Source organism: Glycine soja, chromosome 10 (genome assembly GCF_004193775.1).
Source record: "Glycine soja cultivar W05 chromosome 10, ASM419377v2, whole genome shotgun sequence".
NCBI lineage: Eukaryota > Viridiplantae > Streptophyta > Magnoliopsida > Fabales > Fabaceae > Glycine > Glycine soja.
The window spans coordinates 4,831,486-4,846,867 of NC_041011.1; the positions used below are offsets into that span (position 1 = coordinate 4,831,486).

At 38.4% G+C, this 15,382-nt stretch overlaps 1 long non-coding RNA gene across 44 annotated transcripts in view; it reads right to left on the reverse strand.

Annotated features, from left to right (window-relative positions):
* The window catches only part of LOC114372076, a 41,096-nt gene that overhangs the window by 23,659 nt on the left and 2,055 nt on the right, over positions 1-15,382 (reverse strand). For 29 of the 44 annotated variants that reach the window (XR_003658140.1, XR_003658138.1, XR_003658149.1 and 26 more), the window contains one exon: positions 5,205-14,861. This is a non-coding gene — a long non-coding RNA (uncharacterized LOC114372076). Of the gene's footprint in view, positions 1-5,065; positions 14,862-15,382 lie in introns of all 44 variants that reach the window. The other 15 variants (XR_003658142.1, XR_003658128.1, XR_003658127.1 and 12 more) reach the window with 15 other exon arrangements.

A 15,382-nucleotide genomic window follows, 5' to 3' on the forward strand; every position in this document is an offset into this window, starting at 1 on the left:
TATTTGACACCTTCTTGGATTTGCTCCAATGGGTATGCCTAAGTAGATGAAAGGAATGGTCAACAAGCTACAATTGAGATACTTTGCTGCTTCACTTTTCCATTGTTCCGACATGCCAATTGCTCCAAAACTACTTTTTGTAAAGTTGATTTTGAGACCTGAGACAAGTTCAAAGGTCCTCAGTATTGCTTTGATTGCTTTTACATTCATCATGGATGCCTCCCCAATGAATATTGTATCATCCGCATACTGAAGGATGTTGATGTCCACTTTGTTTACTCCCACTTGGAATCCCCTACATAGGTTTTTCCCCATAGCCTCTCTTACTAGTCCATTTAGAGCTTCAGCCACAATATTATATAGGAAGGGCGCTAATGGGTCCTCCTGCCTTAGTCCTCTCTGTGGGATGAACTCATGCGAAGGGCATGAAATTCACCAATATTGAGATAGATGCGGATTTTATACATCCCTCAATCCATTGAATCCACTTGGTGCAAAAACCCATCCTTCTCAGTATGTAAAATAGGAAATCCCATGATACTGAGTCATATGTCTTCTCATAATCAACCTTAAATACAATGCAAGGCTTCTGACCTCTCTTAGCTTCTTCAACCACCTCATTGGCTATTATTGTGCTATGTAGCAAATGTCTTCCTTCTATGAAAGCAGATTGCCTTTCATCTATGATGAATGGCATGACCTTCTTCAATCTGTTGGCCAGTAGCTTGGCCACTATCTTGTAAATGCACCCTATCAATGATATAGGCCTGTAATCATTCAAAACTTGTGGCTCCGCCACCTTGGGAAGAAGGGCTATAAAAGATGCATTACCGCCCCTAGGGAATCTTCCATTGACATAAAATTCATCTAAAAATCGAAGGACATCCGATTTTATTAGATGCCAATTTGAAATTGAGACCGTCTGGACCTGGACTTTTCTCACTTCCGCATTCCCACACGGCACTTTTCACCTCATCTTCCTTGAACCGCTCCGTTAGTGTCATTTTGCTTATTGTCTATGGCCTGGAAAACTATACCATCCAACCATGGTCTGACTTGATCGTACTGCCTCTTTGACTTTGACCGGGTCTTCACTCCAAGATCCATCAATCATCACTCCTTTCAAACAGTTATTTCTATGGTTGGCATTCATCAGCAAATGGAAATACCTTGAATTGCAGTCTCCTTCTCTTATCCATCTAGATCTCGTCTTCTGCCTGAGTAGAGACTCATGTGATTGAGCCGCTATCCACAGATCTTCCTGAAGTTGTTTCCTTGTCAGCATTTCTTGAGGGGTTAAGTGTCTATCACTTGTGTCGGTCTCCAATTTGTTTAGCTCCTCCTCAATTTTCTTGAATTTCTTAAAGGTGTCACCGAACTGTTCTCTATTCCACTGCTTCAGCCTTTGTTTCAACCTTTTGATTTTTTCTTTAAGCACGTATCCTCCCCAACCACTTTTGTTGATTAGAACTCCACGACTCCTGAACAATTTTCTTGAATGAATTGTCCGAGAGCCAACAGTCCAGAATCCTAAACGGTTTAGGGCCCCAATCAACATAGTTGGATCTAAGCATAATTGGACAATGATCAGAGAAGTTTCTATCCAATGTATGTTGAGTGCTTCCTGGCCATTTTGCAAGCCATTCTGGAGAAACCAAGCATCTATCTAACTTACTCCTCGCTATACTGTTCGATCTGTACCATGACACTTCCTCGACCTCCATGTCTTCTATCCATCTGTTGAACTCATTGTTGTGGCTTTCCCCCATCCCTCTTTGGCAGACTCCCAATCATTCTGAAGATAATCTGATGCTATTGAAATCGCCCAAAATGCACCACAAACCCCCTTGGCTTTGGTTTTTCAGCTGTTTAACATTATCCCATAAAACTCTTTTGCTCAGGATGTCACATGGTGTGGATTTGTTGTGTCTCCTGATGCCACTTCCCTACCAGCATTATGAACCCAGGTCCGACAACCTTCGCTTCCAGCTTAAAAGTTCTTTCGCTCCAAATACATAAAAGTCCGCCTGCTGAATTTGAAGCAGGTTGTGCCTCCCAACTGACTTCAGAATCCCCCCACAAAGCTTGGCACACATAGCTTTGTCAATGACCTCCTTTTTTGTCTCCTATATACATATCATGTCAATATGTTGTGAGTTGACCAATCTTCTTATTTCTGGCCATTTCACCCCCCTCCCGAGCCCTCTGACATTGTATGTGATAATGTTCATTGTAAACCTTTCTTGCTTCCCAATCTCCGTGCCTCTTTTTTATCCCTCTCCTCCATTTCCATTAGTTTGTTCACAAAATTCTGTTGCGATGACCCGTCGGTGACTCCCAAAGCCTTTGCCACGGTCCATAAAGCTTCTGCTTCCTGCTTCTGATTATTGGCATTTTCTGTCTCCTCTTGGTCTTGCTGGGCTTGCCTAATATCTATTATTTGTCCTTGTGCAGATTCACATTTATCATGGAACTCATGTTGTTGGTTGGTTGGGCTTGGGTTGATAGACTTTGTATCCTTATTTATGATTGTATTTGAGTCATCTGTGCAGCCCAGCTGCAATTTCTGTTTGTGATACCTTTTTCGGGAGAAAACCTGGAGTTTACTTGCTTGTGGGTTGGAGAGCTGTTGTTTGATAGAATCAAGGGGGGTGTGGGCAGCAAAGCCCAAACCATTTTCCATTGTGCCTTCAAAGTCACGTGACTCCCTTGGATTTAAAATTTCTGTTCTGGTGACATCATCAGCCTTCTCCTTTTGTTTATTTCCTATTTCGCACCCTCTGTCCTCCCTTACGGACTGGATTATTTTCCCTATGCACTGCCTTTCACCAATTTTGTGAAAATTATCTTCACTTTCTGCCAGATCATCTCCTATGGCACGCTGGAGTCTCCGTAGTGCTCCCCTGTGAACAACTTCCTCTGACCTGTGAATGGGTAAAAGCCGTTGAACTTATTACCCACTGTGCAATGGTTTTCTCCTTCTGCTTACTGTTTGCCCTTTGTCCCGCGGGTAAAGCCGCGTTCTCGGGAAGCAGTGTTCCGGACGGTGGTGTTGTTGCTTCACACTCCAACGCGCCGTCTTTAGGAGAGGTTGCCGACATGCGCCCATCTTTTACCTTCGTGGTTGCCGAGATAGTTACCCCCGCCGGCGATGCCGCTTCGAATATTGCCTGCACACCACTATTTCCGAACGCCGCCGCATCAGATATTGCCTTCGCCTCGTTATTTCCAAGCGACGCCGTGAACCCTGAAACATCACTATATTCTGTTTCTATCTCCTCCGATGACCTGTCCTCGCTCCGGCGCCAGCAATGGCACCTTTCAGGATTGCTTCCACTATATGCACATTGTACACCTCCCCTTGGATGTGTACATTGACTATGTGCTGTATGTATGGCTTCCACGGTGTCTTTAGGAGGACCCGAGCTCTGTCCATCCTGCGAACCAGCTCTACGTCGTCATCAACGTCTACCATGTCCCCGACGACAGCGACTATCTTACTAATTTGTTTACTGTCCCAGGCCATTAAAGGTATCCCCCAACAACTGACCCACGTGAGTCTATACCTGATGCGGAGCTTCAGACTCCATTTTTCTAGGGAATGAAAAGGTGTAGTGTGTAGTCCCTCCTTCTTTTTCTTCCTCCTCCATCTGCTTTGCTTTTTCGTCGGTGAGGCCTAACAGTAACACCATGTCATCCCCCATATACTTAGGGGATATTTCATCATCAATATCCCAATACATATCATCTTCGACTCTGTCAAATATGGCCAGGTTTTTTAGTCTCCCTACCCAAGCCCCGTTGAATCACTTGTTCCTTATATCCGATAGTTCGAGATGCACCGATGACCATGACCATTCATACCTGCGTTTTTCACTACCTGCTTCTCTCATTGGACCTGCTCCTTTGTTTTTTCCCACCAAGACCTCCGCGTACGACCCTTGACTTGGCCTAGGGTCTAAATGCCTTTGCCTAGTTGCCTCCTCTCCCTTTGGTGCTGCATATTCCATTCTTTTTGCCTCTGGATTTGTCTTCTGAGAACTGTTTCTCCCAAATTTTGGGGTGTTGACATACATCTTGAGGCCACCGAAGACAATGTTATCTAGCTCCTGCCGTTCTTGTTCCTGTTCTTCGGTGGCCTAGGGTCTAAATGCCTTTGCCTAGTTGCCTCCTCTCCCTTTGGTGCTGCATATTCCATTCTTTTTGCCTCTGGATTTGTCTTCTGAGAACTGTTTCTCCCAAATTTTGGGGTGTTGACATACATCTTGAGGCCACCGAAGACAATGTTATCTAGCTCCTGCCGTTCTTGTTCCTGTTCTTCGGTGGCCTAGGGTCTAAATGCCTTTGCCTAGTTGCCTCCTCTCCCTTTGGTGCTGCATATTCCATTCTTTTTGCCTCTGGATTTGTCTTCTGAGAACTGTTTCTCCCAAATTTTGGGGTGTTGACATACATCTTGAGGCCACCGAAGACAATGTTATCTAGCTCCTGCCGTTCTTGTTCCTGTTCTTGGAGATGATGACCTCCCTTACATCACCGAACTTTTTGAAATGATGCCATAAGTCTTTCTCAGTCGCGTCCTCCGGGAAGCGAGTAAAGTAAAATGATGCGATGTCTTTCCGCCCTCTCCAAGTAGCTCGATTGTCGCTCGATTGTTGACCAATCCTATTTTCGGCATGAATCCGATAGGGATCCTCCCTCAAGCTCTTTCTGTCACTCACTATTTTCTCTCTCCTGGACCTCACTCTCTCCCACCCAATCTCTCTCTCTCTCTCTACTCATTCTCTCCTTATCAAATCCAGAAAATGAAAAATATAAACAAAGTCATACAAGACATTTAGGTTTATTTGCAGCCAGATCTAGTTCACGTTTGCCAAAAAGGCATAATATTTTATTAATTCAATCTTCAATCAGCAACACCATGGAAATAAAACATCTGGAATCCAGAAAGGCATAACAATTTATTGATTCAATCTGCAATCAGCAACACCGCAGAAATAAAACTCATCGGGAATCTAGCATGCGGCAAATGAATAAATACAAGTAGATGATTAAATCAAGTGGTTACCAGCAATAAGATAGCCACTGCTTCAAGCCTTCAACAGCCAACCCCCACCATGTGACCCAAACACAAAAAAAGGAGAAGTAATTTGAGATATGAAGCAAAAGACAAATTCCAAGAATTCTAAATCCAGGGTAGTGATCACCAAATCATGTAATAAGATAGCCACTGCTTTCACAACACCACATTACCACTACTTGACTTCCCTGTGAGACCAAAAGCAGAAACCATAGAGTAAGTCAAGAAACACCCATAGTAGACCCAAGAAAATTGTGAAGACAAATTTGAGTTTGATCTGGGGTAGACATCACCAAATCATGCGGAGACTGGATGCTATGCAGAATGCAAAACAAAACTACTCTATAATGCAAGAAAAAAAGGTTTAAAACTCAATCCATATGCCTCAGGATCAAATTCAGAAACTAACATTACTGAAGATCCCATTGAAGAAAAATCAAATTCATCTAGACTTATTAGCCATTCTAATTTGCTGCACGGATGGCAAATTGATACACACCGAAATCTCATGAACATAATAAATCAGCACATGCTTCAAATGAATGAACTTGAGCAGAAAAAAGCCAATATCCACGATCAACAGAAGATAACATTTAAATGATATTTACATAATTGAATAGAAATAGAAAATCATAAAATTAAGAAAAACAAGCTTGGAAATTGGAAAAGCAAAACCATACAAATACTGATGGATCCTAAAATAAGAACAGCAAAAGCCAAAAATCATGAAATTCAAATCATCAACTCAAATAGAAATGAGACCTCCAAACATAGGAACTAATTAATGAAATGCTAAAAATTCATTATTGTTCTTCTCTATAAATGAGACATCAAGTGCCTGAATGCAATATAAAAAATAACTGGAAATGCTGAATTGAAGGTAAGCTGAATTTATATGTATATATATATATATATATATATAGCAATTTTTTCAAAGTAGATTCAAAAATTTTTAAAAAAAAATTAAACAATAATTCAACAAAGAAGAAAGGTATCACGATATAAAACAAAACTTATATTAATATGACCCATTTAAAAGATAACCATTACAATACTCTTAGGAATACATGGCAACTAACTTTCTATATGCCTTTGGATTTCAACTTAACAAGAACATAAGCAAACAATCAGTATGAAGAATAAAGAAAATCCAAGGGAGAGAAAAATTGGGGACTCAATATTTGGTGACTTCAGTCCTGATAGAAAAACACAGAAAATCCAACGTTCCAAATGACATAAAAATCTAATCCACATAGCAATGACAAATGAAAGTGATACCAAACCCAGCACAATTGATTGTACACTTGTCAAAAGTTAACACTTTTCTTTAAGTCCAAAAATGAAAAGATAAACCAAAGACTTCACAGTGAGTAAGCCAAAAATCTCCACCACAACTGCTACCACATCCTACCAACTTCCATCGTCGTTCTTCCCTGCAAGGCCCCAAGTGGAGGTCACGGAGAATAAAATCGAAAAACTAATGGCTTATAATGATAAACAAAGAACGACAGAAACGAAAAGAAAATCCTAGAATTCAAAACAGTGAGAGATATCACCAAATTACGCATGAGGCTCGATGAGTAGAAAAACACTACACAAAGCAATGCAGAAAACAGGCTAACAATTCAATTCAATGTATTGCGATCAAATCCAAAGAAAAAAATAATGCAGAAAGAAGAAATCATCAAAGAAATCAATTCATCAAGAGCTGTTATCTGTTCTAAATTCTTCAATCGGCAACAAATATCTCATATCAAGACTCAGCATGCTGCATATGAATAAACAAAAGTGAGAAAGTCAAAGAGTTCTCCAAACCCAAATATGAAACAAACAAATTTCTCTGTAAATTCTCCAATGCCTTGAAAACTCTTACTATTATTTTTTTTTGGGTGAAATTGTTGAATACTAATTCCTGTTAGAATCACACACAACGACTCTGACACTACCAGGTTACCGTACAGCATCAAAACACAGAAGAAAATAAAGAATGTGAGGGTAGTAAAACCCTTTCTCACAGGAAGTCCATCAATAATCTCCAACCACTGCCTTCCACAGCCAGCAAACATCCATTTGCTTATCTTCCCTTTAACCCCCCCACGGGGAAGTCACACAGAATATAAAAAACGCTCATGATAAACATCAAAAGAAACGAAAAGAAAATATAAGAATTCAAAAACCAAGAGAGACACGCCAAACCATGCATGAGCCTCAATGCAACACAAAACCATTTCAAACATTACATTGCAGAAAGCAAAGGTATTCATTGCTTATGTTTCGCAATCATGTCCAGATGAAAAATAATACAGAGAAATTAATTTATCTATAGCTGTTGGCCATTCTAATTCGCTGTATCAAGAATCACAGAATACTCTTGTGATTTAATCTTCAATCGAAAACAGAAATACCATACGAAGACAAACTCAAAACAAAGTCAGATGAGGAGCAGGCTTCCCTGAAAGTTGCTTTGGCTGACTTGCCCGTTCCGCTTCTCAAGCCGTTCAACACTTGGGATATATCTTTCGCATAAAAAATTATCTAGAAAACAGCGGAAGAGCCACAGAGTTCTCCAAACCCCCCATATGCAACAAACAAATGCTCCACAAAAACTTCAGTGCCTCAAATACTATTATGTTCCTGTTAGAAAAATAAACAATAACTCTCCACCACTGCTTCCCCAGCCGACTAAACATCCATTGACTATTATGTTCCTGTTAGAAAAATAAACAATAACTCTCCACCACTGCTTCCCCAGCCGACTAAACATCCATTGACTATCTTCCCTGTAAGGCCCAAGTGGAAGTCACAGAATAAAATTGAAAAAACTATAAACACTAAAAAAAGTGAAGGATAGAAACAAAAAAGTTCAAGAATGAAAAAATCCAGACAACACCATATCATTTGCACGAGGCTCGATGAAATGCAGGACGCCACACAAAACAATTCCAAATACTACACCGCAAAGGAAATAGGATCGCAATTCAATCCATATATTCTGATGAGAACAAGTCCATAGAAATACAATAATACAAATGAAACTCATAAAATAAATTAGTATCCAGAGCTGTTAGCCATTCTACTTTACTGTATCAAGAATCGCACAATATCTTTCATTATTTAATCTTCAATCCAAAAGAGAAATCTCATGACTCCCTGCTGCAAACAAATAAGCGCAAGTAGTTCAACACCTAGATATATCTAATCTTCCATATAAAAGTTATCAAGAAAACTATGAAAGAAGAGTTGCGTAGTTCTTCAAACCCAAATGCAGATTCTCGAAACAAAAGTGAAAACCCATCCCTTATTGCTCCTGTTGAGAAGATAAATCATAAACAACATTTCTTATCTTCCCTAGGGACTCAACAATCATGAAGCACTATTGTAAAATGCCCATAATTGAACACAGGTGGATCAACACAAAATCGCACTGAAATAAATAAAGTTCTCGGTAACCAATGAAAAGTTTATAAATCAAATACGAGATTCATAATCCAGAGTAGAGATCACCAAATCACGTAATAAGACAGCCACTGTTTCCACAACACACCACACATTCACCGATCTTCTGTGAGAGATCAAAGCAAAAACCATGGAGATGTAAATCAAGGAAAGCTCATACTAGGCCAATGAAAAGTAGAAACTATAGGCAAAATCTGAGAAATCAGAATCCAGGGAGTAGAGATCACCAAATCATGTAATAAGACAGCCACTGTTTCCACAATACACCACACATTCACCGATCTTCTGTGAGAGATCAACGCAAAAATCATGGAGAAGTAAATCAAGGAAAGCTCATACTAGGCCAATTGAAAAGTAGAAACTATAGGCAAAATCTGAGAAATCAGAATCCAGGGAGTAGAGATCACCAAGGCTGTTGAGAAATCAGAATCCAGGGAGTAGAGATCACCAAGGTTGTTACCCAAAACTACTAAAAATACTACACAAGAGAGGTAGGTTAACGACTCAATCAATATACCCCATGATCAAATTCAGAACCTAACAACAGAGATCCCATCGAAGAAAAAGTAAATTTACCAATACTTGTTATCCATTCTACTGTGTAAAGAATGAATGCAAAATTGATATACTACAGCATACTGCAATATGAACACCATTTTCAACAGAAAAGATCTCCAGGTGAAGAATAATATTAATATGATTGAGGAGAAAGACAAATATCAGTTTCTTCAGATTATCAGTCATTATTCGAAAAGGAAACTTTAAGAAAAGCGCATGAATAAAATTGAGAAAAGAAAAGGTTTAATATTGGAAAAGCAAAATTAGGGGAATAAATCCTAGAACTAAAATAGCAAAACCAAGAACCATGGAATTGAAGAAGGCTTTACTTTAAACATTTTCAAGGAAACATATGAAGCAATCTTTTCAGGATAGAATCAAATTTCAAAAAAGCAATAATTCTATGAAGAAGAATAAAATGCATATGTATGTGTACACACACACACACACAAACTCTTAGAAATTACATGGCAAGTCCTGCAAGAGATGCCTTTGGATTTTGATACAAAATATAGAAAATAGGACAAGAGATGTTTTTATTTTAACCTTACTCCATTTCCAAAAAAGGAAATCTTCAGCAGTAACATGAAAGATCTGTTTTTGACTGTAAATCATAAAAGCACTTGAATATGGATTCAAAAAAAAATGTTAAATTAAGAAAATTACAAGAGATCCACATCGAAGAAGAAAATAATCAGTACAAAGAAAGTGAAGTAAGGAAAATATTTGGGTCCAGATTAATAATACAGAAGTACCATTTGTGGGGGAGCCGGGGTCTCAAAAGGTGATTTTAGCCCTGATATAGAAAAAGAAAGGAAATTCAAAAATTCCCTATAAAAAATCTAAAGGGAAGTTAGGAAATGGAAGTGATACCAAAAACCCAGCAACATTTCATCGATTAATCTGTACAATTTAAATTGTCATCATAAAGGAGTCTAGTCTAAAAATGAAAAGATAAAACCAAGAATTCTAACTCCAGGTGATCACTTAAATTAAGCAAGAACTTCAGTGTTTTGTGGGAAGAACCAACACAACATCGTTCCAAACACAAACTGCACAAAAACAAGTTCAAAATTCAATGTGTGCTGCAGTCGATGCAGAAAGAAATTAAATCAGTCCTCTGCTCTTTCTGATTATCATTTGGTAAAATCTAGATAGCTATTAAGATCCTGTCTTCAATTTTGCCACTCCTAAGAAAATAAAAAATTAATTCAGATAATCTCAACTAAGAAAAACTAGATAAAAGAAACTAATCATATAACCCTGAGCTCTTGCTTATATAAGATCCTGCAGATTTCAGCGGAAAAAATCACTCCTATAGAAAATGGGAGGTCTCGTGCCACTGTGACGAACAGGATATTCAATTAGAAGATGAGACTACTAAAGACATTATCAAGAAAACAGCAAAATGAGCAGTAGAGTTTCTCCAAACCAATCAAAGAGTCAACCACCCAATCACACAGTCCCAAATTCTTCCTGTGACATTGTAGCAATCCCCAAATGCATAATACTTTGATTGTTCCTGTTACAAACCCACACAAAAACTCCCACACTAACAGGGGTTATTATACTTACACCGACAAACAACTACATCAAATTCCAAAATAAACTGGATAGGCATGGCCAGTCCAAAACAAACAAACAATAAAATGATGAATGCCAGGGTAATAAAACCTAAGGCTTCACACAGAAATCTTCCGCCACACAGCTTTTCCACAGCCTCCCCCTGCCGGTCACATCCGTTGCTTATCTTCCCTGTAAGACCCAAGCCTCACAGGAAATTAAACCTAGCATACTAAGTGAAACATTGAAACAAAGAGACAAATCCACGAATATTCAACTAGTAGACACCACCAAACCACTGACGACGCTTCACACTACGCAGAACATTACACGAAACTATTCCGAACACTACACTGCAGTAAACAGGTTTACAATTCAATCCGTGTGTTTCGTGATCAAGTCCAGGGAAATTGAACAATAGAGGAAAATCAAAGAAGAAATTAGGTTTATCGAGAACGGTTATCCGTTTAAATCCAATGTATCAGGCATGATATCTTTTTTATATTTTAATCTTCAATGTGACACAGTAATCTTAAGGTGCTGCAAACCGATGAAACTAAAACAGTTCAAACTCCATCAACTATTAGATAGATGATTATCCATGACGAAATGAAGAATGATGCTCTATAATTCAAATAATTGACGTAAAAAGTCACTAGACTATCAATTTCTTAAGATCTTCAATTCCAATAAAAGTGTATCAATCGGAAAAACACAAACTCGATTAAGATGGGAACAAGCAAGAAGCATAACAATCCACTTAATGGAAAAAGAAAAATAGAACCGAGAGAAATAATTTCCAAAGATGAAAGAACACATTGACCCATAATTGCAGAGATAAATAAAGCTCTCAGTAACCATTGAAAAGCAAAAATCAAATCCAAGATTCAGAATCCGTAGAGATCACCAAATCAGGTAATAAGACAGCCACTGCTTCCACAACCCACACCACACATTCACTGATCTTCCCAGAGAGATCAAAGAAAAAATAATGGAGAAGTAAATCAAGAAAAGCTCATACCAAAATTACAAACGAAAGGCAGAATCTGAGAAATCAGAATCCAGGGAGTAGAGACCACCAAATCAAGCATGAGGCTGTAAACGCAAAACCATTCAAAACACTACACCAGGAAAAAAGAGGTTAACAACTCAATCCATATGCCCCCATGATCAAATTCAGACAGAACCTAGAAACAAAACAAAGGTATTCCATCGAAGAAAAATTACATTATCTATACTTGTTAGCAGTTCTAATCTTCTGTATGAAGAATGAATGCAAAATTGATACTCCAGCATACTGCAATATGAACATCACCATTATCAAGAAAACAGTAAAAGGAGCAGTAGAATTTCTCCAAACCAATCAAAGAGTCAACCATACCTTCGCATAGCGAAGAGCCTCTGAGCAATGGGGTACGAAGTTTTTTTAATCAAAGAGTCAACCACCCAATCACACTGTCCCAAATTCTTCCTGTGACATTGTAACAATCCCCAAATGCATAATACTTTGATTGTTCCTGTTACAAACCCACACAAGAACTCCCACACTAACAGAGGGGTTATTATACTTACACCGACAAACAACTAGATCAAATTCCAAAATAAACTGGATAGGCATAGCCAGTCCAAAACAAACAAACAATAAAATGATGAATGCAAGGGTAATAAAACCTAAGGCTTCACACAGAAATCTTCCGCCACACAGCTTTTCCACAGCCTCCCATGCCAGTCACATCCGTTGCTTATCTTCCCTGTAAGACCCAAGCGCAAGTCACAGCAAATTAAACCTAGAAAACTAAGTGAAACATTGAAACAAAGAGACAAATCCAAGAATATTCAACAAGTCGACACCACCAAACCATTGACGAGGCGGCTTCACACTACGCAGAACATTACACGAAACTATTCCAAACACTACACTGCAGAAAACAGGTTCACAATTCAATCCGTGTGTTTCGTGATCAATTCCAGGGAAATTGAACAATAGTGGAAAATCAAAGAAGAAATTAGGTTTATCGAGAACAGTTAGCATTTTAAATCCACCGTATCAGGCATGATATCTTTTTATATTTTAATCTTCAATCTGACACAGTAATCTTAACGTGCTGCAAACCGATGAAACACAAACAGTTCAACTCCATCAACTATTAGATAGATGATTATCCATGACAAAATGAAGAATGATGCTCTATAATTGAAATAATTGACGTAAAAAGTCACAAGACGTATCAATTTCTTAAGATCTTCAATTCCAATAAAAGTGCATCAATCGGAAAAACACAAACTCGATTAAGATGGGAACAAGCAAGAAGCATAACAATCCACTTAATAGAAAATGAAAAATAGAACCAAGAGAAATAATTTCCAAAGATGAAAGAACACATTGACCCATAATTGCAGAGATAAATACAGCTCTCAGTAACCATTGGAAAAGCAAAAATCAAATCCAAGATTCAGAATCCGGAGTAGAGATCACCAAATCATGTGATAAGACAGCCACTACAACCCACACCACACATTCACTGATCTTCCCAGAGAGAGATCTAAGAAAAAATAATGGAGAAGTAAATCTAGAAAAGCTCATACCAAAAGTAGAAACGAAAGGCAGAATCTGATAAATCAGAATCCAGGGAGTAGAGACCACCAAATCAAGAATGAGGCTGTAAACGCAAAACCATTCAAAACACTACACCAGGAAAAAAGAGGTTAACAACTCAATCCATATGCCCCCATGTTCAAATTCAGACAGAACCTAGAAAAAAAACAAAGGGATTCCATCGAAGAAAAATGATGAATGCAAGGGTCATAAAACCTAAGGCTTCACACAGAAATCTTCCGCCACACAGCTTTTCCACAGCCTCCCATGCCGGTCATATCCATTGCTTATCTTCCCTGTAAGACCCAAGCACAAGTCACAGAAAATTAAACCTAGAAAACTAATTGAAACATTGAAACAAAGAGACAAATCCAAGAATATTCAACTAGTAGACACCACCAAACCATTGACGAGGCAGTTTCACACTACGCAGAACATTACACGAAACTATTCAGAACACTACACTGCAGAAAACAGGTTCACAATTCAATCCGTGTGTTTCGTGATCAAGTCCAGGGAAATTGAACAATAGAAGAAAATCAAAGAAGAAATTTGGTTTATCGAGAACAGTTAGCCGTTTAAATCCACCGTATCAGGCATGATTTCTTTTTATATTTTAATCTTCAATCTTACACAGTAATCTTAACGTGCTGCAAACCAATGAAACACAAACAGTTCAACTTCATCAACTATTAGATAGATGATTATCCATGACGAAATGAAGAATGATGCTCTATAATTCAAATAATTGACGTAAAAAGTCACTAGACTTGTCAATTTCTTAAGATCTTCAATTCCAATAAAAGTGTATCAATCGGAAAAACACAAACTCGATTAAGATGGGAACAAGCAAGAAGCATAACAATCCACTTAATGGAAAAAGAAAAATAGAACCGAGAGAAATAATTTCCAAAGATGAAAGAACACATTGACCCATAATTGCAGAGATAAATAAAGCTCTCAGTAACCATTGGAAAAGCAAAAATCAAATCCAAGATTCAGAATCCGGAGTTGAGATCACCAAATCATGTAAATAAGACAGCCACTGCTTCCACAACCCACACCACACATTCACTGATCTTCCCAGAGAGAGATCTAAGAAAAAATAATGGAGAAGTAAATCTAGAAAAGCTCATACCAAAAGTAGAAACGAAAGGCAGAATCTGATAAATCAGAATCCAGGGAGTAGAGACCACCAAATCAAGCATGAGGCTGTAAACGCAAAACCATTCAAAACACTACACCAGGAAAAAAGAGGTTAACAACTCAATCCATATGCCCCCATGATCAAATTCAGACAGAACCTAGAAACAAAACAAAGGGATTCCATCGAAGAAAAATGATGAATGCAAGGGTCATAAAACCTAAGGCTTCACACAGAAATCTTCCGCCACACAGCTTTTCCACAGCCTCCCTGCCGGTCACATCCGTTGCTTATCTTCCCTGTAAGACCCAAGCGCAAGTCACAGCAAATTAAACCTAGAAAACTAAGTGAAACATTGAAACAAAGAGACAAATCCAAGAATGTTCAACTAGTAGACACCACCAAACCATTGACGAGGCGGCTTCACACTATGCAGAACATTACACGAAACTATTCCGAACACTACGCTGCAGAAAACAGGTTCACAATTCAATCCGTGTGTTTCGTGATCAAGTCCAGGGAAATTAAATAGAGGAAAATCAAAGAAGAAATTAGGTTAATCGAGAACAGTTAGCCGTTTAAATCCACCGTATCAGGCATGATATCTTTTTTATATTTTAATCTTCATTCTGACACAGTAATCTTAACATGCTGCAAACCGATGAAACACAAACAGTTCAACTCCATCAACTATTAGATAGATGATTATCCATGACAAAATGAAGAATGATGCTCTATAATTCAAATAATTGACTTAAAAAGTCACTAGACTATCAATTTCTTAAGATCTTCAATTCCAATAAAAGTGTATCAATCGGAAAAACACAAACTCGATTAAGATGGGAACAAGCAAGAAGCATTACAATCCACTTAATGGAAAAAGAAAAATAGAACCCAGAGAAATAATTTCCAAAGATGAAAGAACACATTGACCCATAATTGCAGAGATAAATAAAGCTCGCAGTAACCATTGAAAAGCAAAAATCAA